The sequence below is a fragment of the Danio rerio genome, chromosome 5 (genome assembly GCF_049306965.1).
Source record: "Danio rerio strain Tuebingen ecotype United States chromosome 5, GRCz12tu, whole genome shotgun sequence".
Taxonomy (NCBI): Eukaryota; Metazoa; Chordata; class Actinopteri; order Cypriniformes; family Danionidae; genus Danio; species Danio rerio.
The window spans coordinates 54,270,992-54,295,272 of NC_133180.1; the positions used below are offsets into that span (position 1 = coordinate 54,270,992).

Genomic DNA, 24,281 nt, shown 5'->3' on the forward strand with positions numbered 1-24,281 from the left:
TTATTGCTATTTTCAGACCAGCGCAACAATAATTTTCACGTTTTGCGGCACGTTGTTTAAATAGAAAATCAATTTGCACCACTTTTTGGACTCATGGTTGTGCTGGTCTATAAAAGTAGTTGTGTTAAGGTGCATTGTTGATGTGTATTTTGAGGAACTAAAATAGACCATGCCATTGACCAACTCAAAGCTGGTCTAAAGTTTAGCACAGAGTGCGTTAGTTATGTGCCCATGCAGGTCCAAACGCTTACACATTGCATAACACACACAGGATGTACAGCAATACACAAATATCTTTACAAATGAAAAAAATAAAGAATTAAAATGTTACAAAAATTATTATTTTCCACATAAATTTAAAAAATCACCACCTCTATGCTTTCTTCATGTCGGGGGGTGGGGGGCTTTTTTCAGTTTATTCATGACAATCTGCATTTGTATAATGTTGTTATTATTATTAGCAGTATGATTTATTAAATACATATTTATATTTGTTTTAATGAACACAAGTTCAGATTTGTCCACCTGTCGGGTTTTGGAGACATCTGCATCACATTATGGAGCATAAGAATAGGTCATGTGTTTGGATATAACTTTTTGACCACACTTCATTATTATTGTTTATTTGTTTGTTTGCTGAAAATAAGAACTGAATTTGGAAAAAGTTTTGAAACAAATCTTTGCTTTAAGAAATTAAATTAAATATGTAGTCTAATGGATGTCTTTAGTGAAGTGCGTACAAGACTCTTTTATTATCCACAGAAGTAAAAGAGTAAAGAGAAAGTAAAGAGGTCGAAGGGAGGAGGCTTATTCTTTATCCTCATGCTGCAGATGGTCTGTTTAACTGTTTTTCGCTAGTGAAGCGTTCAGTTTTTCAAAGTCTGCCATGTAAATGCGCCATTGCGAGATGCAACTGACTCTTAAAGGGAATGGGAAATAAGACTCTGATTGATTTAATGCACATAATCCTCAAAACACACCCATAACTCATTAAGAGAATAAACACAACCCTGTTAGACCATGCGCCGGGGTACAGAGTGTTATTTTTCCTCCTTAAAATCCATTTTCCTCCTTAAAAAATGCCCTTAATGCTTTTGCGCCATGTGCTTTAGACTTTGCACCTAGATCATTGTCAGCTGACGCGCTCCATAGTGAAAAATAGATGATGTTTCCCAAATGGATTCTGTGCGATTAGGAGAGGAGCGTAAGTCTGGGTTTTGGTTGCGTGTTTGAACAGACATATATTAACATAATTAATAATAATAACATCTAAAGATGTCGATCTTTGTGTTTTTTTTTCAAACACAACTAATTTTGTCTTAAATGAGCATTAAAAAGTTAGCAAAATCCCTTATAATGGCCGGCATATCCTTTATTTTCACATCCCAATGTTGACAGGTATGGCCTATATACAGTTTTAGTTTGTAACAACTTAAGGTGAAGTGTAAAATTAGTAAAATAAAGAAATGCTATGAGGACTACCATTTTACAGTTTTTCTCAGTCGTTTTGGTGCATTTCTCACAACACTAGTGCATTTCTGCACAACAGTTAATGCGTTTCTCAAAACAATTAGTACAAACTGCAAAACCTAGTTGATAACCTACAAAAGTGCATCACCTACTCAAAATGGATAGTTTATTCCCCAAAAGCAAGTATTCATGTCAATCAAAGTGTCAGTGTCATCAAAATGAAAAGTTCTGACCATTGTTTATGAACAAGATAGTCAAATGGCCTTGTCATGTGTTCATTTTGACAGTTTACTCTGTAATTTTTTCCAATGATAAAAAGTCAGATTATGGTGACACGTCCTGAAAATGCTCAAGACAGCACTATATACTATTTGCACAGCCATTTGAAAACTACAGTAAAGTTAGACATCACTGTATTTAGTGAGGTATCTGAGTACAAGACACTGAACATGTATGTTTCAAATTTTTACTGCATTTGCTTTTTAAAATCCTAATTTAGGATTAACAGAATTGTGCAAAATAATAAATACACCCTTATTTGCAACAAACATAAACTCCCTTTGGGTTGAACTGTGCACAACAGTAAAAAATATTGCAGTACATATTGGAACTGAACAGGCAACACACACAGGTCTGTAAATCATTCATCAAATTGTTCAATTTTAAAGACATTTTCAGGAAAATAAAAAGATTTACATTTTTTTATAGTTTGCTCAACTGATTTTGACAACAAGTTTAACATTTTTGTATGTATTGACTCAAGTAATAAAATGAGGACTATTAGTTTTATTTGGAACGACTATTCAGCATTTACAAGTTTAGTTAATTTTGACTGACATAACATAAGCAAATGATAATGTTATACATAGCAGAGAGTTTTATGAAAGCAATTGATGCATGTCCGAAAGCATTTGCAATTTGTTGAAAGGAATGAGAAACTGCTACTAGGATGTGCACAAATGGCTAATTGTTTTGCGATATGCATTAACTGTTGTGCAAATGTAAATAGTGTTGTGAGAAATGCACCAAAGTGACTCAGAAAAACTGTAATGTGCAACCTTTTTTATTTTAGGAAGCTGTAGTTACACTATCTACCAGCAGGGCAAATCTGCCCTATGCTAAGCAGAGTCCTGACCCCTCAGTTCACGCAGACATATAGCCCGGTCACCATGGAAACAGCATAGGCAGACTGGGGATACTCCTGAAATACATTTCTGCATATTTCCACAATCTTCCCATGGCTCTGCCCATAAATCAGATTCTTTCATCACACAACATGCACTATAAATTAACCTCTTGATTCTTACAGGATCTCTACTGCAGTGTGTCATAACAGATGACCTGAAAACTGGACAAGCGAATACGCAATATCATCCAAATAATTTAACCTGCATAATGCAATATTAGTAACCTAAATAGAAAGGATCACTATTGATATTGCTGATTTTGATGACCGTTTAACATATATAGAAACATGTAATTATGTTCTTAGTCAAAAATGTTCATGATTAAAATCTACATTAAAGCGGCGTATTTGAGACCTTTTTATTGATAATCAGTTTTCACAAGCATGAATTAGTAGCTACTTCAGACCTTGTAATACACTTTAAATAATGCGTTGTTGTTTAATTTAACCCAATATTGCGCTCAAAAAAGAGTTTTTTTTCTAAATGTTTGTTACTTATTTTTTTTATTTTTTTTAAAAATTAGGTTTGCCTTAAAACAAATCAGCATTTTATGAGTGTATTATCATTTTTACAGGCTAGAGGCACTGCAGAGCCTATAGTCTTTTTAATCTCATCTTTCCCAGCATCACTAGCGTGGAAGAGCCAAACAAAACACTTGATCAACAATAGCGGATTCTGCATTACTATTTATGTTCATGCTTTTGCTAACCTCCACTGAAAACCAAATTTCAATTGTATGTGGGAATTGTATGTGCCCACACTAATGTGTACATTATTGGTGATGGGGAAAAGTGTGGACTGCAGTGTGTATTCTTAAAGTGTATAATACAGTTTGTTATAGCCTATCTATTATATCAGATTTAATAAGGTGTGGGCTGACATTTTTGAGTAGGCACAGTATACGCAACACTTACTTCAATGTGTTCAGAGTCCTAAATTGTTTACTTTGTCATGAGGTCTGTAGATCTACAATGTTTTGTTTTCACGTTTTGTTTTAAGTGTGAGTAGACAAGTACAGTATAACTGCTTTTCCAGAGCATATCCAGAGTATCAGTGACCATCACATCATTTGCAAACTTTGTGAAAATGACCAGGGGCCTCATGTATCAACGCTGCGTACGCACAAAAACTTTGCGTACGCCAGGTTTCACGCTCAGAATCGCTCACGTTTGGATTTACTAACAATGAACTGAACGTGGGAATGTGCGCAGGTTCACGGCAGCTTTCTGGCAGGCGTACGCACATTTTTTGTGCGTGTGTGTTTTATTTCCATTGGCGACTCCTAGAGGCAGTTGTGTTAAATTCCTCTCTACAAAGTGTCTGAGCCTTGCAATGGCAGCTGTATGAGACGGTTTCATATAGTAGGTATGTAAGATTTCCATACCATACAGTTGACCAGCTAAACATTAAAGCACAATTTGCAGCGGTCGCCTGTTTTCCCAATGTAATCTGAGCGATCTACCGCACGCACATTGCTATAAAGACACTATCTGAAGATGAATTTGCATGCGTGAATCAGAAACATTTCCATTCAATAAATGTGCAAATAAAATATGATGCACAAACTTATTGATGATTCCTACTTGTCTTTCTCTTGATAAATAGTGGGCAAAATCTGATATGTAGCGGGGAAAAAAATAAAGAATTCATTAAACGCTGGATTCGAGCCGAGATTATGCTCGAACATGTTAGTACGTGATCACATGCTTCTTATGAGGTGCGCCACTGAGACTGCTAAGGGTTCTGCAACATTTTTCAGTTATAAACCACACTATTTCTTTTTTAAATGCACTCAGTGCGATGTTCAGACCCAACTGTTTTAACTGCATCAGCTAAACTCTCCCACTCTATTTTTTTCTTTTGTTGTTAATTCCGGAAAACAAACTTGCAAATAACACCGCTTTTCTCCGGTCTACCTCCGAAAGCAGCACCTCCAATTCACATTCTGTTCAAAGTTTCTCTTTTTGCTTGATTTTGCCGTTGCTTTTTCGTTGGGTTTTGCTATTAGCATAGTCATTAGCATATTCATACGGGGGAGGAGGCAAGGAGGGGTTTTGTGCTCGTGCATGTTGCGCTCAGTTTCACGTTCATTCAGATGTACAAAAGAATATGCGTGAGATTCGGCGTACGCAGTGTTTCATACATCTGAATTTTTTTCTGCGTACGCACATTTACAGCTTTGTGCGTACGCAATGTTTTAGTAAGATTTCCACGCAAGTCTTCGTACATGAGGCCCCAGATCTTTAATTTAGAATTTGAAGACAATCATTTTGTTACAACACACTCAACAGCTTTATCTGTGACCTTATTTTAACTATGGTAAAGTCTGTTGTGACATCCAGTAAATCTGAACTGGACAAAATTTCTCTACTGTGTTGAAAAATAGGCAATGGGTGGCAATTGCATTAGTATCTGGATGCAGCCTTTATGATGCAAGCTGAGATTGCATAACTCAGTGACGCAATGTCAGACACAATGCACTCAATGGAATAAGTGACGTCACTGTGACGGGTAGGGTTAGGGGTGGGGTTTGATGAGCGCATTAAAAAGCATTGGATGTAGCTCAGATTGCACTGCAGCAAGTCTGCATTCAAACCCCTCTCGGCAATTGGCGCTTCCCATATAAAAGTCCCATGCGCTACTTCACAGTATAAATATCAATTTATTTGCTTTTATGTATTTTTAGTTAGATCCAGTTAACAAAAGTCCAGCAGATAGTTTTATGCTCCTGCAAGCCACACACACATGAGTTTCTTTCTAATGGTAAGATATCAAATAGTTTTAAGCCATATAATGCATATTACAAGACCCACAGGAGCCCAGGTCTCTGTTGTCAAAATCAAATCACATTAATAATTATTTAGGTGGAAACTAACAACTTTGCTACAACAATGCAATACAGTGAAATGTATTGTATATTGTTTCTGGATTTTCTATAGTCTTTATTTGATACTATACTTTATACTATACTATACTATACTATACTATACTATACTATACTATACTGTAGTCTGTCTTATGTTCATTATATTTTTCTGTCTGATTTTCTGCTTTCCATAATCAAACATTTTTGTGTCTCATTTGACTGGGTGGACCAGCCTTTGTTCTTAGGGGCTGTTTCACAAAAACTGTTTATAATTTTTTCTCTGTTTTTTTATACACAACAATGCCATTTTTGTGAGTGAAAATGCATAAATAATAATAAAAAAATAGGTTTCAAAGTGAAAATTTTATAAAATGCTGCTGTTGTTTTGTCCGTGTAAACACCCAAAAACAAAAGTCTTTGAAAATTATGGCATTATGCACATGCATAGTGCATGTTTAGAGGAGTGTAGATTAAAGGCAAGCTCAAACAAACATAAACAACAATGGCAGAATATGTTTCTGCTTAACACTCCTAACACTTCATCAGCTAAATGTAGATTTACTTCATATTACAACCAAATGCAGGGTTGCCTTTTACACATGCAGTGCTGAGGCACCGCCAAACACATTGCTTACCCACAGGTATTTACTAACTCTGTTTCAAAAGTGGTGGTCAAAAGTTTCTGTTGGTCTTGTTAGTGGTAACCCTAGCCCATGATGTAAGCAGCTCAACTAGTTTTCTTTACTACACTGTCCTCACAGCACATGTTTTTAGGTCATTGTAACTTATTAAACTAAAGTAATTATGTTCTAACTTCATTTGATAGGTTACAGAAGCTGTTTTAAGTCAGTTTAACAATATAAGTTCAATGGACTCATAAGGTTAATTTGATTTAGCTTAAACATTAAAGGCTGCAGGTTTTTTATTACAGTGCAGTTTTCAGTTTCTTCTAGTTTTTTTGGTTTTGCTAATTACAAACCACTTTTTTCATGTTCAGAGCTGGTGCAAAAAAGACAAATACATAAATAAATTAATTAATAAATAAAAACTACAACCTAGGCTCTTACTCTGAACCAGCATTCTTGGCGAAAAAGGAGGTATAAAGTTTTATTGGAAAAGCGAAAATTAGAGTCTATGACACATACCCTCAATAGAGTTAGTGACGTCACTGCAAGAAGTGGGGTTAAGGGCGGGGTTAAGTGTGCACATTAAAAACATTTCATGCATTCTCAGCTCAAATCTGCACCTGATCTAAATCTAGACGCTTGGGCATCACTGTGGAAAAAAACACCTTTTTGGTTCTTACTGGCATAAGATTATGGCTATAGACCCTACGATTTTCAGTAGCGGAAGGCGTAGTTGGGTAAACTTAGAACAAAGTGAATAAGTGAATACAGCAAATATTTTTTTTACAATCCAATTTGCTAAAATAATAAAAGAAAAATGCCACAATGGTGTTATCAAGACTTTCAAAAAAAAGAAAAAAAATGTGTGAGATTATGGCAGTCAGATGAGAAAATAACGTCAAATTTACTCTCAGCCACAGACACTGCATTAGAAACACCTCGCATAAGGGATGATTTGTTTTTTGTAATTTGACGCAAAGATGATATAATGCATACATAAATGCATATAAACTTTCATACATTTTTTTCAAAATCAAAATATTAAAAGCTTTTAAGTATTTAAGGTAATGATGACCGTTAAACGTGACATAATCTTGTGAAAAAGATCCATTAGGTCATCCAATAATAAATCTGTGTCATGTAAAGGAGCTGTAGATCCACATGCAGGTATATCAAGAGCAGGGATGTCAAACTCAATTCCTGGAGGGCCGCAACCCTGCACAGTTTAGTTCCAACCCTGCTCCAACACACTTACCTGTAGGTTTCAAACAAGCCTGAAGGACTCAATTAGTTTGATCAGGTGTGTTTAATAAGGGTTGGAACAAAACTGTGCAGGGCTACGGCCCTCCAGGAATTGAGTTTGACATCCCTGATCAAGAGTAATGATCAGGCAAGCAGCGGTCAACAGGGTCAAACAGTACATACAGGTAATCCACGGAGGGTCTAAAATAAAATAATAAAAAAATAAAACGGATGGTCTAAAGGCAGGCAGCAGACAGGAATAAACAATAAAACAAACCGAGGATCAAACACGACAAGACAAGACAAAGTAAAAGCGTTGTAATGTTCACAATACAGTTTAACAAGACTCAGCAACTGGTGTGTGTGTATGTGTGTTTGTACTGCTTTTAGGATCCATGTAATACATTCTGAACAGCTTTAGCTGTGTAAGCAAATAGCAGGAAAACCAGAACAGGTGTGAGTGTGTGGTGCATGACAGGATTGTAGTCCATATGTTGACAGATTTGTAGTCATAAGTGAAAGTGAATGATTCCTGATGATGGATCACTGGTAGTCTGTTTTGGTAAATTAGATAATAAAAAGATAAGGGATAGCATTATTGTTTATGCCTGCCATTTAATTCATAATTTATTTGAATTTAAATATTAATTTAGTAGCCAGCACTCAGTTCTGGGGTTCACACCTACTTAAATTTAAACAGTCACAGTTTTGACGCTAGTGAGCTACACACAACAATAAGGTATCATTAGAAAAAAGACAATTTCAGCTTAACTATGGTCTATGGCAGAAAATATTATGCTAAAAAATATAAAAAGCTATACTTTATAAAGTCATGAGAAAGAAAAATTGTACTGTGTTCAATATTTGTTATTCCATAAACAAACAGATAAATGTTACTGGATTAACCTAGAAAAAAAAAAGGCCTTGAAAGCCAAGTGCCTCATGAGTTTATTTTTTACATTTGATAAAGATAGCACGCAAAATGAGATTTCTACAAAATGTTTAGCTATATCAGTGTCTTTCTCTCCCTCACCATCAGAGGCACTTTCTCAAAATTAACCTTACTAAACTAAAACAGTAACGGATGCTAAATAATTTAGTCTACATTCACAGTTCATGTATCTTTGAAAAGAATACACTGTGGGCTTTACTATCCATCATCATCATCTATCCTCATTTTTCCAATTTCAGCTAATTTCCAAACTTTTTAAAGCTTTTCTATTGACTGGAAAGCATCAACTGCAGTTAGATTGCTTTTATTGCAGTTTACGGAGTCTAAAGCTGTCACAAAAAGGAGTGAAAATTCCTAGACGCAAATATCTGTCAGATAGTAAAGACATTTTATGTGCAGCATTCCAAAAAATTGCTTACAGCAGCTTCAAACCGCAATCACAAAAGTCAACATGACTTATACATCAGAGACATGAAAGAAGTTTGGGTCTCTCATTGTAAAAGAGGTCAAAAATGATCTGCGCCATCCTGCATGATAATCTTTTGCTTGAACCTTCAACGTCCTTCATTCTGGTCTCTTTAAAGGTGAACTTTAATACAAAGTAATTAATGCTGACAAGATATGCAAAATATATGGATCAAACATTTAATGAGGCCCCTTTTAACTTCCAGTTCAAATGAAAGGGTCCTGAAGAGATCTGCTCTTAGTCCAAGGATAATCTGCAAATCTGCATGAGTCAGACGGGGAGAGGCTTCTGTTTACACGCGCTCATAAGCTGAACTCAAAAGAACGGTCATTATATAAACCGGATAACTGCTGAACTATTTCTGATCTTCACACAAACATCTGGCTCATTTACATGCAATATTTGATCTGATTTGTAGAGCTAATCTGTTGCTTCACCATAGCAAGCAAGACAGTGTCACAATATGCAAGACAAGTATATAATCAATGCATTTTTAAATAGGGTGTTTATTTCGGCAGTTTGAAAAGTATGACCATGGTTAAATAGTTATGCTATACTATAAATAATAGTAATGTTGATAGTTTTTGATGCATTTTTACTTTATTTGGACCACAAAACCATAAGTGTCAATATTCTTGGAAACTGAAATGCATAAATCACATGAAAGCTGAATAAATTAATGTATAAAAGCTTTTCATTGATGTATACTTTGCTAGTATAGGGCAAAACTTGTCTGAGATCACGAGCGGACTTAACCAATAAGCAAAGTAAGCAGTTGCTTAGGGCCCCGGTTTAACCAGAGACCTCATGTGCACGTCTATATTTGAAATAACAAACTTTTTGAGCTCATGACAACAACATGTGATTGTTGAAGTGCTTCTGACATTCAAACGCGAGAGTGAAGCGCGAAAAAAACAAAAGAGAAGCCTGAAAAAACAGAGCAAATGATTCTTTTAGCAACCTTAAACATGAACGAACTGCCATGTTTGATTATTATGAACACCTTTTGGACTATTATGAACTCGGAATGGCAAAATTACTTTCTAAATGGCCCGTTTTCACTAAGTTGTACGGTATGGTTTGGTTGGGTACGCTTTCATGGCCGTTTCCACTGTCAAAAGGTGTACCGAACCCTACCGTACCACTTTTTCGGCACCCTTTTGAAAGGGTACAAAAAGGTGGAACTACACGCGCAGCTGAATTAGTTACAGAGATATGTCACGAGCTTGTGGAGCTAGCCAGAATAAAAACAATGGAACCACCATGTTTTAAATACACAGCCGAGACATTACATTGCAATTCTATATGCATTAAATAACGAGCCATGGATGACCCGAGCTCAAACAAACCTTGTCATTGTCTTGACAGCCGCAAAGCCGAATTCTCCAGGGAGCTCGCGATCTGATCTATATTTGATACAATCAACTTCTTTAGCTGACGATAATAACGTGTGTGTTTATTAAAGTATCTTTGACATCTGATGTTTTCAGAAAAGAAAAGGACAAATGCAAAACAATGGAGAAGCCCGACAAAACACAAATTGTAGTAGCAAATTGTTTCAGCAACCTGAATCACGAACAGTGTTTATCTGCCATGTTTATCATCACCTTTTGGACTATTATGAACTCGGAATGACAGAATTAGGGCCCTATCATACACCCGGTGCAATGTGGCGCAAGGCGTGGCGCAATACTCTTTTGCTACTTTTAGCTCGGCGCAAGGGTCATTTTGAGGTATTGCGCCACGTTGTTTAAATAGCAAATGCACTTGCGCACAAATGTGCGCCCACAGGCGTTCTGGTCTAAAAAAGCAGGCGTGTATCTTAAGGATATATATATATATATATATATATATATATATATATATATATATATATATATATATATATATATATATATATATATATATATAATTCTGACTTCAACTGTATATTATTCTAATGATTTTTTACATACTAGAAAAATACATTTTAATTTAAATTATCATTAAAAAAATATATATATATTTCGATAATTTTGACCCATACCACGAATTTTTGGCCATTGCATAATACTACTACATAAGACAACAAAAGAATTTTGACGTTCAGAGTCACTATAAATTGTGAGATTATAAGAGGTGCTATCAGTAAAAAAAAGTAACCTTAATAGTACTTTTTAAAGCAATATTTTATATTAATTAATTTATTTAAATTGAATTATTTTACAATTTTTCTCAGTGGCTTTGGTGCATTTCTCACAACACTATTTACATTTGCACAACAGTTAATGCATTTCTCAAAACCATTAGTCATTTGTGCACATCATAGTAGCAGTTTCTCATTCCTTCCATCAAATTGCAAATGCTTTCGGACATGCATCAATTGCTTTCATTAAACTCTCTGCTATTTATAACATTATCATTTGCTTATGTCATGTCAGTCAAAATTAACTAAACTTGTGGATGCTGAATAGTCATTCCAAATAAAACTAATAGTCCTCATTTTATTACTTGAGTCGTTACATACAAAGATGTTGAACTAGTTGTTAAAATCTGTCAAGCTAATTTTATAAAAGGTGTTAAATCTTTTTATTTTCCTGAAAATGTCTTAAAAATTGAACAATTTGATAAATGATTTACAGACCTGTGTATGTTGCAGGTTCAGTTCCAATATGTACTGCAATATTGTTTACAGTTGTGCAGTTCAACCCAAAGGAAGCTTATGTTTGTTGTAAATAAGGGTGTATTTATTCTTTTGCACAATTCTGTGAATAAATTAGGATTGTAAAGAGCAAATGCAGTAAAAATGTGAAACATACATATTTAGTGTCTTGTACTCAGATACCTCACTAAATGCAGTGATGTCTAACTTTATTGGAGTTTTCAAATGGCTGTGCAAATAGTATATAGTGCTGTCTTGAGCATTTTCAGGAAGTGTTACCAAAATCTGACTTTTTTGCATTGAAAAAATGTAGAGAGTAAACCTTCATAATGAACACAAGATAAAGCCATTTGACTATCTTGTTCATAGACAATGGTGTCAGGACTTTTCATTTTGATGACCCTGACGGTTTGATTGACATGAATACTTTCTTTTGAGGAATGAACTATCCATTTTGAGCATGTGACGCGCTGTTGCAGGTTATCAACTAGGTTTTTGCAGTTTGTACTAATTGTTTTGAGAAACGCATTAAATGTTGTGCAGAAATGCACTAGAGTTGTGAGAAATGCACTAAAACGACTGAGAAAAACTGTAAATTGTACATTTATTTTATTTTAATATTATGTTTATTTAGCAATAGCGGGGCGAAGCAGTGGCACAGTAGGTAGTGCTGTCGCCTCACAGCAAGAAGGTCACTTGGTCGCTGGTTCGAACCTCGGCTCATTTAGCATTTCTGTGAGGAGTTTGCATGTTCTCCCTGTGTTTGCGTGGGTTTCCTCTGGGTGCTCTGGTTTCCGTTGCAGGTGAATTGGGTAGGCTAAATTGTCCGTAGAGTATGAGTGTATGAGGGTGAAAGGCCGGCCGGCATGTGTAAAAAAAGTCGTTATCATATGGACAAGTCTAAATGGAGGACCCGGCAACCATATGGGGCCAAGGCCGAAGAAGAACAGTTTATTTAGTAATAGTAATGTTTAATTTTCCATTTTTATTCATTGTATTTGAATTCATTTATTGATTGATTGATGAGTTAAATACAATTTTTTTAAAAAGGAGGAAAAATCAAGAGAAGAAAAAAACATTTTGTTAAAACTTTGTAGGTTGCAATTATTTGTGCAATATTTTGCTTTAATTTAATTGTATTATCTTTCAATTTTTAAAAGTCTTTGGAGACTAAAAATATTACTTTAATAAATATATATCTTTAATGAATCAGTTTTGTACCAAAACATATTGCCTATTCACTGAGAAATTAATAAAAATATTCTTTTTCAAAATGAGGTGTACTCATTTATGCTAAGCACTGTATTAATATTTTACTTTTTATTTATTTATATCAGCTGCAAATCAGCCATTACGTCACTTTTTGTACTCTCTGTACATATTTAAAGTATTATTTATTTCCATAGCCAACAAAAGTAAAGGATACATTTAAAAGTTTAATACTTGATAGCTTGTCCAAATCTCTTACCCTAAGTAACCTAAGCAGTGTGCTTGCCTTAACAAGCACATTACAGGTATTGCCTCAACAAAAATAACTAATAACAGGCTAACAAACATTTGTATTGCCTCATGCCGCTATACTGAATATGTGTGCCACACACACACGCACACACCTTATCTCGCCTGCAATCCTAATCTCATTAAGCCTACATTGTTAGCAGTGGAATTCTGGGATATCAGATTGAATCTTGGTATTTTTTAGCCATGCATCAGCCTATTGCTATTCTCCCTCATGGCAGCAAGCGCGCACCTCTGGCCTCCCCGAGCGCCAGCCTGACCAGCACACCCTCCACAGCTGCCCGACTCGCTGCCTCTCAAAGACTAATTTACTCCATATTTAAATAAGGTATTAAAGTTTCATTGCTGGCACCTGGATGAGGCTGCTGCCTGCCGGAGACTGAGGGGGCATCCAGAGGCCTGTTGTGCCTTTGGGATGAGGAGAGGAGACACACACACTTACACTCTCACACACAAAATAGCAAATAATTAGGGCCCGGTGAGCAGCTGGACTGACAGCCTACAGGAGCCTCGCTGGGTCAAAAGAAGGTCCTGTTAGAGAGAGTGAGAGTGAGTGAGAGAGAGAGAGGGAGACTTGGGAAGTGGGATTGAATTTGGCTTATCTTTATCTTGAATAAATATGCGTCATTTATTGGAAAGTTTGCCCAAAGATGCGTTGCTACATCTTTTACCCTCAGGCTGATTTTTTCCCTCCTCTTTAATAGAACATGTTTTTTAGTTCAAACTGTCCTTGGTCAAACTGGTCCTTGGTGGTTCATAAAATGCAAGTCAACGACTACTGGCACATAGAGGGTTAAAATACAAATACAAATACAGACAGCATAAAAAACATATATACAAAATTTATAACCATGGCTCTTGGTGATATATGTATAGACGTCAAAAGGTAATAAAGATGTAAATAATGTTCAAATGAGGGTGACATGGTGGCTCAGTGGTTAGCTCTGTTGCCTCACAGCAAGAAGGTTGCTGGTTCTAGTCTTGGCTGGGTCAGTTAGCATTTCTGTGTGGAGTCCGCATGTTCACCCGATGTGGGTTTCTCCGGGTGCTCCGGTTTCCCCCACAGTCCAAACACATGCGATATAGGGGAATTGAATGTGTATGAATGTGCATGTGAGTGTGTATGGATGTTTCCCAGACCCGGGTTGCAGCTGGAAGGGCATCCGCTGTGTAAAACATACGCTGGATAAGTTGGTGGTTCATTCTGCTGTGGCGAAGGCAATGAAGGCAAATGAATGAATAATGTTCAGTTGCTTACAGACTGGTCGTTTCGCTTCATATGACCTGATGTATTACTTTAACATTACTTTTGTTTAGCTATTTAATATATTTGTGCCAATAAAAATCAGCAAAAGAAAAAAATTGAGTTACGTTTTTTGTACTAAAATAAAATATGATGATGCATTGATATTTGATGATTTATACATCTCTGCCATGACTCAAATAACTTATTAATAAAGTCATCGGCATGGCAAAGAAAGTGTTCTTGCACGACTCCCCGAGTTTATCAAGATTCATTGGATTAATCTTTAATGCCGTCCCTTCATCTTACCCCAGCCATGGTCAATAATGTTCATGTCTGACTACGCGGCTGGCCAATCCTGGAGCACATTTACCTTCTTTGCTTTCAGGAACTTTGATGTGGAGGCTGAAGTATGAGGAGCGCTATCCTGTTGACGAATTTGTCCTCTTCTGTGGTTTATACCTCAGGCTGTTGATGTTACTATCCACTCTTCAGATCTCTCGCACACCACAATACTGAATGTAACCCCGACAAGGATTTTTCTTTGACCAAACTTGACTGATTTCTGTGAGAATCCATGATGGTACCAATAGGTCCTCTGCAGTATTTGTAATGATTGAGATGCAGTTTAACAGATGATCCATCTGAAAAATCTAACTTCAGACACTTTTTCAAATTATAAACTTATAATTATAAAGAATTATTATTATATTATTATTATATATTATTAATTATTAATTATTATATATGCTTATTATATATATATTCTTATTATTATGGAGAATTATAAATAAAGTTAATATTTGTTGCTCTTACAACCGGGATCAATAACAACACTTTTGTCATATGTATAACATACAAATATTTGCTGTTATGGTTTTTAGATCATATCATGTTTTATAGTATCTACACTTTCAATGTTTTTTTTTCAACAAATCTTACTTTTTTTAAATCTCTTCAACAAAACTTGAGACAATTAATAGTAATATAATATCCTAGCCCCATCACAGATGGATGAGAGACTTGATTTTTTTGGACAATATTGTATCTACACTGGTGTGAACTTTAAAAGGAGAGGAAAGAAAGCCCCTGTAGCATTCAGTGTGAAATATATCGAAAAAATCAAATTAGCAGGGCCCTGATATTAAAATAATAACATTTACCCCAAGCATAAATGGTTTTAGTTCTAAAATCAATACGCACACTCAATAATGCAAGTGCATTATTGTAAGATAATAACGCAGGAAAAAAACCTGTGCATTCCATAGAACATTAGAAGCAACACACAGAGGACTCTGTATTATAGATTTCATAATTTCATATCAAATGTCACATACTCCCATAGGACGTAATACGGTTACATCTCTAATAGGATTTTTTTTTCTCTGATATAAAAATTACATTTAAAGAAATCAGACACACTTGGTAATGCAATGAAAAATAATTTACACCGCTCCTGCAAAGTATACTCCCTGCGTTTCGTACCTTAAGGTTCTTTTTGGGGGGCACGCAGAATATAACCTTTATCGCCATATTATAAATGTAAACTGTAATTACAGCATTTTCACACTTTTTATATTTTTGTACCTCCAAGCGGAGGCTACAACAAAACTAGGAGAACAAATCGAGCTAACTTAATAAACAACATTGTATTCACAACACATTTCCACGCATGCTCTACAGTAGCATCCTGAATAAATGTTCAAGGTTCCATACCTATTTATAAGCACAGTAGAAGGCCAAGGATTTGATTCCTTGCTCTTTGTATGCGTTGTTTCATTTAAGTCTCTTTGTTAAGACATGGGGATGTCAAGTGTCAATAAAAGCCATTCCAACACAATTACTATGTTTGAGCCCAATAAGCTTTTCCAAAAGCACGCTGTTTAGAGGTAAACCCCAACCTATTTTGAAGATATTCAGTTACCTCTGCTCGTTCTCCAGCGTATTGAGAATGCCGAAATAGATATTCAAGGGCAAATTAGCATATGGGTTTAGTTTCAACGATGTGACAGATCACAGCTATTCTCTTCTGTCTCTTTGATTGACAGCTGAGTGGACTCCACCCCCTAAGCAGAGAGAAAAGGGCTCGTCAATATGGCGTCTAGCGAGCTCAAGTGAAACAAAGGCTCTCCGCCGTTTCCATTGCGACTAATCTAATTGTCTATCGGCCAATGTCACGAATCCACGGCTGAAGTAATGCCGGGAATATACACCACACATTCATTTACACTTTGTTCTGAGATCTATTTGAAGCACTCAACAATTTTCTCTGATGGCCAAAAATAGAGAAGGCACTACAAGGAGTTCAAAAGAGCCCGGAATTAGCCCTCTTCCTTTTACCTGCCGGCTGTGAGAGCACTCGAGAGAAAATGTTGTCTAGTATCTGGTGGGGTGAGCTGGAGATGGTCAGCCGCAGGGCTGATGGAAGACGGAGGGTGTCATTTTAGTATATCAAAGCCTGATCAGGGCTATCCATCTTTGAGGAACTGAAGGGGGGGAAACAGACCATATTTGTGATGTGGGAAGGTAAAGAGGAGGTGTAAAAAACAAGACAAGCCTCCATATGATAAGAGGAGGCATTATGCTGATGTGTCGTTTTGTTTTCTTGTTGTCACGGATACAAAGAGGCTGCATAAATAAGGTATTTAGAGGGCTTCGCTCTGATGTCTCGATTGCGTTCGTTCAATCGCGCTTCTGTAGGCGTCTTTTTCTCCTTTTTTTGTGTTCAGTTAGAGGCATCTGCTCAGATCCGGCCCATTTTATGCAGACTGTCACAGCCTCTGTAGTGGCACTACAAACGGCAGGGTTGGCTGTAAACTTTTCCCCCCGCAGGATAAGCGTTGTTGGGATAGCGCCACCCTGGGGAATCTCCTTCTTTCGCTCGACTCAGCGTGGATCTGAGAGCGCGTCTGCCTCGTTCTCCTTCAAATGCAAACAAAGCCTTTCTCACAGCCCATTTCACTTAGTCATTTCAGCAGGAATGCGTGTTAGTTAGAAGGAGATGTGATTTGCGTTGCGTTTGGGATTCGTAACACCTTTGGTCAGGTAGATCTGGAAGGCTTTCAAGGTACTGGACCTCGGTGCTGCATTTTTCCTCTTTTTAGGACTGCTGAGCTGGCGTATTGCATCTTCTGTCATATCCGCTCTCGCTTTTCCCATACATAAAATATCAAACATCTGAGGGACAATCCAATGACCTCTACTGCCCTCGCTCTCTCCCTTTCTCTGTTACCCAAACACACACACACACACACACACACACACACACACAATCACACTCAGTCTCAGCACCGATCTCACATCCCCCACCGCATACGTGTCTTGATTTATTTTCACCAGTCCTCCACCTTATGATGATGTATTTGCGACATCTGGCGGTATTCACTATTTCCTTAGCAATAGCGAAATGAAAAGCACTACACGGGGGGAGATAGAGACAGAGACGGACAGATGGAAAATAGGAAAAAAAGCCAGAGAGACTGACAGAGTGAAAGGAAGGACGAGCGAAACGAAGCCCGAGTCAAGAGGTACCGCAAAAAATCGAGAGACAACGGCGACACACAAAGTTGCATGTCTTAAGCCGCGAGTCCTTCGAAATCTATTCCGAACGGCTTGGATACCCCCTAGTGGGAGGACAAAGGCAGCTATACTTGTCAGAAATGGGGGCGACCAAACAGCCATGAATCCATAGGGTCCAGAGGTCATCCTTCTTGAGCTGCGGTGACATCATAACAATGGGACACTTCTACAGCCTTAGAAATCCAAGCTGATTCATTCGGCGAGGGGCTAAAAAGGAGCGCGCCTTGTAATTCCCACACATTCACCGAGAGACAGCGAGGGAGAAAACTAGACAGACAGAAAGAGGGAGAAATAGAGGAGGAGGTGCAGCCTGGAGGAGGATAGCAGCAGGGAATGTATAGGCCTCACTTCAAGCCTTTCTTTCTTCCTTTTTTCTTAAAGGAGATGACTTAATTCACTTTCTTTTTACATGTGGAGAGAAACTCTGTCATAGAGACATGTCTTGACCATCAAGTACAAGAATTACTGCACAACAGAAGCGTCTAACCATGCGCACTTTGTGCGTGTTGCGAATAATCCGAATAGAGGAAAAGGGCACACTCATTAGGCATTTAAACGTTCATTTCATGCAAGCGGCTCATCAACATTAATAGACAATGATTGATGATATTTATCTTCTAATTAGTGAAAAAAGAGCAGATAATTGGCCATTATCAGAAAATTAGCTGAAGAACAACCCATAGCGAAAGCTTGGAATATGCATGCCAGCACGACTTTTTCGAGTTGCGTAAATGTTTACGTAACTAAACCTTAACTCTAAACAACAGACGTTCTAAATGGCGTTAAGCTTCCTCCACACTTGCAACAATGGTGCAATGGCACATTATGTAAGCACGAGAGCTATAATGAGATCATACATTCATGTCGAAAGTGTTAATTAGTCTATCTGCCCGAGGTTGAGGGATTCCGCTGCCTTCACTCATTGTTTTTATAATCCTCCGCGCGCATTTATAATTCATCGTGTCGCGCTGCGCTAACACGTTTTAGCCATCTTTTTTGTCTGTTTATGAAGACTCCATCGCGGTCATGATGCGTTTGAAAGCAAATGAAAATCTCTCTTTCTGTTCCCCCCCTTTCGCTGCCTGACTCAGCTGCCAGCCATTTTGACAGCTTCATTTGTGATGCCGTTCTTTGATCGGGGCTGTCACTGATATCCAACGCCAATGAAAGGCTAAAACTAAACCGACGTTTGCTCGCTACTAAGCTGGTCCGTTTTATTGGGCGTCTGCTTTAAACAAACGTGCCGTCTCTTCTACTGCGGTGACGTGCTCGTCCCATGAGGATAACTACTTTTGTAAACTAGGAAGGGAGTGTTAGTTTGTCAGCTGCGGTGCAAATGATATGAAATTTCACTTCTGTTTTGCATTCCAGTGGAGGAAATAGATCTCATCATGAAAAACAAGCAATATGAGAAGTGTATGAGATTTGGTTTTAAACAAAAGCTCACACGTATCGTTTTCATGTAAAATAAACACAAATAGCTGCTTTTTAAATCTGGTAACATGTTTTTTTTGTACGGATCCTAATTGGCATGAATGCAGTCTTGTGGAACTTGATGATGTAATGCTTGCCTGTTATTGAAGGCCTATCATTTGTTTCTCAGTGCCTCTTGTCGACAGAAATTGTCTCTTATTGTTCACACCTAGGCTAGCTAAAGTGCCAACCTATGAGTTAAATACGTAGTTACCTCAAAAATAGAATTTCTGTCATCATTTATTTAACCTAATGTCACTACAAACTCACAAGACTCTCTTTGCAGAGCACAAAAATGAAGAAACCTTCAAATGAGGTTGAAATAATTCAACCCCCACTAAAATGACATAAAAGTAATAGTACTCCACACAGCATTGTGCAATGATATCAACATAGGCCCATTCTGAAGATGTAGCCCTATATATGTTTCTGGATATTGCAAATTAAGTAGCCAGAAGTACGTATGGCTGGATTTCATCTTTAAAATGAATGCTATGCGGCGGTATGATGACTTTAATTTTCTCGCTTACCAGCAAACCGCTTATCTCCACATGGATGGCTTTCCCACTGTTACCAGTTTGTCTAGTGGCTAACCGTGTATGCATGTCGGTGGACTTGAGATGCAGAGAGGAGTTGACCACAATGATAGGGTTCGACTCCAGTGAAAAACAGTTACAGAGAGTTGGTCAGATAAAAATAGAATACAAAAAATAAAATAAACAAGTAAATACCAGGGTGAGAATGTGGTAAAATCTGAAAATGTGATAAAAAACAGACGGAACTTTTCTTTTTTTTGATTGCTTTTGAAAACTGTCAGTTAAGTTTTTAGGAAAGGGTAGGTGGGTCAATTAGTGCACTTGAAAATCCTATTAGTTGGGTTTAGGGACAGAGGAGGGTGGGTCAGTCGATTGGTCATTCAGTCATTCAGTCAGTTAACGGCAGCCTCTGGTGAAGGAAAATTTGAGATCTCAAAAAACATACACAGCAGCCTCTGGTTAATTCACAAAAACAAAAACTGTAAAAAAAAAAACATTCCCCAAAAAAACGTAGAGCCTGGGACGTATTTGGCGCTCTCCAGAAATGTTTATAGGGGTACGTTTTCAAAATGGATGATATGATCACGTTTTTATGAAGAACAGGGTTCAATTTAAGTGTTATTTACTTTAAAATATAATAAAAAGCATTGATCCACTTATTAGTACTCATGCTGAAACCCAATAGGAATACCATATTGATATGCTCTTGTTTATTTAAAGGTGCAGTAGTTGATTGTCTTCAGAAACATTTCTGTTGTGCTGGTTGAAAGTCTCTTCACATTCCAATAGTACTGGTTGAAGTAAATGATCTAAAAGTATTGTTGTGTATTTTTATATTCTGGGTAAGGCATAAAACTAAAAAATGTTCATCAAACTAAAATAGAGTCAGGCCGACATCTCCCATGATTCTGATAAGTAGCCCAAACTGTCTGTCAGCAAATGCAGATTTGAGCTACTGCGCACCTGTTTGTACGCAGCTCTGCCATTTGTGCATACACGTGCTGCAAGCTCACGAGAGAGAGAGAGAACGAGCAGTAAAAACATGCTGAATCGAAACTTTTAAATCTTAAATCAATATTGGAGTTACTTTTATATGCTGGAGGATGGACGACACCATGGCTGAAGTATTTCTCTTAGACAGGTAATACTATGTTTTAAAAATATTTTTGTCACGCAGATCTGATGTAGATTAGGTTGTTATGAATGGGTTATATGCACTGAAGTGTTGTTTAGCCACTGAAATTTCCCGGTGAAAGACTGATGTGACTATTTTCAGTTTCATAAGGGCCTTTTACATCATCGATAATGTAGATTTCATTTAGTTTAACAACAGAACATCAGCGCTTTCATAGCACTATTCTGCCTAGCCTGCTTTACTGAGCTGAAGACGGTTTTATATTCACATTGGGTCATTTCTGAACAATGACAACATGTGATGAGCTCCCTATATTGTCTACCGCTACTCTGAATATTCGGTCGGAAAAAGCATGTAAGTTTGGCTTAGAAATGCGTGTAATAGTGAGTGTAATTCCTGCATGCCGCAGGCCAAGCTTTAGCTCAACACATGAGAGAGGGTGCTGTCATCTTTAACCCTTGTGTTTTATAGGGGGCGTGGCTTTGGACGGCAATGGTTCAACTGCAATCATAGGAAGTTGCAACAACACTTTTGTGTGCCAAAAAACTGTTAATACTAATTTGTTCACCCATATCTTGTCTAATATGGGCATGATGTCATTAAAGTTAGCAGTACAAAATGCAAGTATAATTAATGCTCACAGTAAACATGCACTCTGACTTGATATATAGGAGATATTGGTAAGCAAAGTTGTTTTTACAGGGTATTTTTTGGGGGGGAGGGTATAAATTTGTTATTGGAGCTTTGTATGATTCCAGTGGAATCAGTGGATGTTTTGAACATCTCAGGTCTATTGCTGTTTATGGAGGATGATAGCTCTTGGATTTCATCTTAAATATCTCAGTTTGTGTTTCAAAGATGAACAAAGGTCTAAAGTGATTGGAAATACTTAAGGGTGAGAGATTAATAACAGAATTTTTGTTTTATTTTTACTTTTTTTTTGGTGAACTAACATTTTAACATCATGAACGGGAGCAGTGGGAGAAGAACAGAACCACTCCAAGTTGTGTTTCGGACCAAGCAATCAAACCAACAGCCTAAGACACTGCCAGCCTGAAGTACAGGAAGCTGTTGTCTTTGCTCATGCCCTCTTACTGCTTTTTCCAATGCAGACGGTTGATGTTCACCGCCGGGGTCGGCAACCTGAAGAGAGGCGGGCTGGTCTGAAACAACGTGGATTTTGACCTCTCTCAAACCAGGAGAGGACGAGCAGCTGCGGGCATGAAGCCAGCATGTGGTCGGGTTTCCAGGAAGGAGAGAAAAGTCTTCAATCGGCTCACTCCGTCAAGTAGTCCATGGCCTGACATTGAGCTCTGGATTGTGCGTGCGGTTGAGAGGAGGGCCTGGACGGGCGGCGTTGAATGACGGATTGCCTGAGAAAGCATCGGGTCAGCGCAGAGCCAACACGGATGCCCCCAATCCAGGCACCCACTCTCTGATTAGATCTGCTCCCCTTCCAGCAAGAGCGGCCAAGTTCAAAAGAGACAAGAGATGAATGAGAGGATGGCAGAGAGAGATAGAGAAGGAGAGACTAGGGGAGTGACAAGGAGCATCATTCATCTCTAAATGGCCTTTCATAACATTGTCACTGGGTATCACACAAATTGCAACAAACAGTCGCACTTCTATAGATGGTTGCTGGTAGATGAGACATACAGTAAGGAATAAAGAGCGAAGATGCCTCTGAGGAATAACTAGGTTTGAGGAATCTGCCCCCAGCCAATCTGGACATCAATTTAAAGACGTCAAGATTAGTCAAGCTTGGCTTTACTGAACAAATCATGTATGGTGGTTATGACGAAGCAGAGATACAAATAGATGTGACGTATATTGTCAGAGGGGGAAATCGTCTTGGCCAACAAAGGCATTGGTTCAAAGATACACATAGATACAAATCTGTTTTCACACGGTTTGACTGCTTGGTGTGAGTCCTAGTGCAACTCCCTTTGGGATTAGATTTGAAATGTAACACACATAGAACGTCACTTTTTTTTATCTGATACACTATATTTTAACTGAATATTGTTTTTTCAAGGATACAAAATACTTATCGACTTTGAAAAACTACTAGAGTTCAGATGGAACTTACTGTACACTGTCTGACAAAAGTCTTGTTGTGGATCCCAGTTGTAAGAGCAACAAATAATAACTCGACTTCTAGTCGATCATTTATAAAATTGGCAGTGGTAGATTTTTCCAATGAATCATTCAATGAACTGCATCCCAATCATCACAAATACTACAGAAGACCTATTGGAATATGCATGGACCCAGATTCTAAGAGAAATCAGTCAAGTTTGGTAAAGGTAAAATCATGGTTTGGGTTACATTCAGTTTGGGGGTGTGTGAAAGGTCTGCAGAGCGGATGTCAACATCAACAGTCTGAGGTATCAAGACATTTGTCCTGCCCATTTCAGTAAAAACCACAGGAGAGGGCAGATTGTTCAGCAGGATAGCGCTCCTTTTCATACTTCAACCTCCACATTAAAGTTCCTGAAAACAAAGAAGGTTAAAGCTCTCCAGGATAGGCCAGCCCAGTCACCATACATGAACATTATTGAGCTTGTCTGGGGTAAGAAAAAGGAGGAGTCAATGAAGATGAATCCAAAGAAGCTTGATGAACTCTGGGAGTCCTGCAAGACAGCTGAATCATTGCAGAGATTTATGAATGCAGTCCTCCAAGCTCACGGGATTCATACACAATATGCATTCTTTTTCCACTGCAGCATGACTTTGTATTCTATACTGTACATTATTTATGTTAAGTGACAAGACTGTTGTACAAACAAAAGCAGACCTTACTGTTCAAATTAAATAATTAAAAATCAAGACATGATCATATTTTATTTTGGTAAAATAAGAGTAATCTAGAGGCCTTTCATATTATCCACTTCTGATACCAAATGATCAACTAAAAGTCAAGTTATATTTTTGTTGTTCCTAAAACTTGTATAGGCAACATGACTTTTGTCAGGTAGTGTATGCTCATTCTATAAGCAACACAGTTTGGAAAACCAATGCCTCTGCTTACTTTTTTCTGGCTTTCTTCATTGAAACACTTAGGGAATGACGCATATGTTTCCTTACTTTAATTAAAACAATAAATAAATAAATAAATAAATAAACAACAGAAAACCATTCACTGTACAATTACATGTAGTCGGATATACTATGTAATGTCATAGAATGGCATAAAACTAAATGTAAAATATTTTCTGCCAATAAAATACATTTGGTTTATTTATTATAAATAATTACTTTTATAATTTTGACATACTATAGTATTTGACATATAAATTACTGGAGAAATGTGTATATATACAGTATAAAGTCAGAATTGCATATAT

At 37.4% G+C, this 24,281-nt stretch overlaps 1 protein-coding gene across 4 annotated transcripts in view; it reads right to left on the bottom strand.

The window, feature by feature from the left end:
• Positions 1-24,281, bottom strand: part of si:ch73-280o22.2 — a 288,368-nt gene that overhangs the window by 109,173 nt on the left and 154,914 nt on the right. The window lies entirely within an intron of this gene.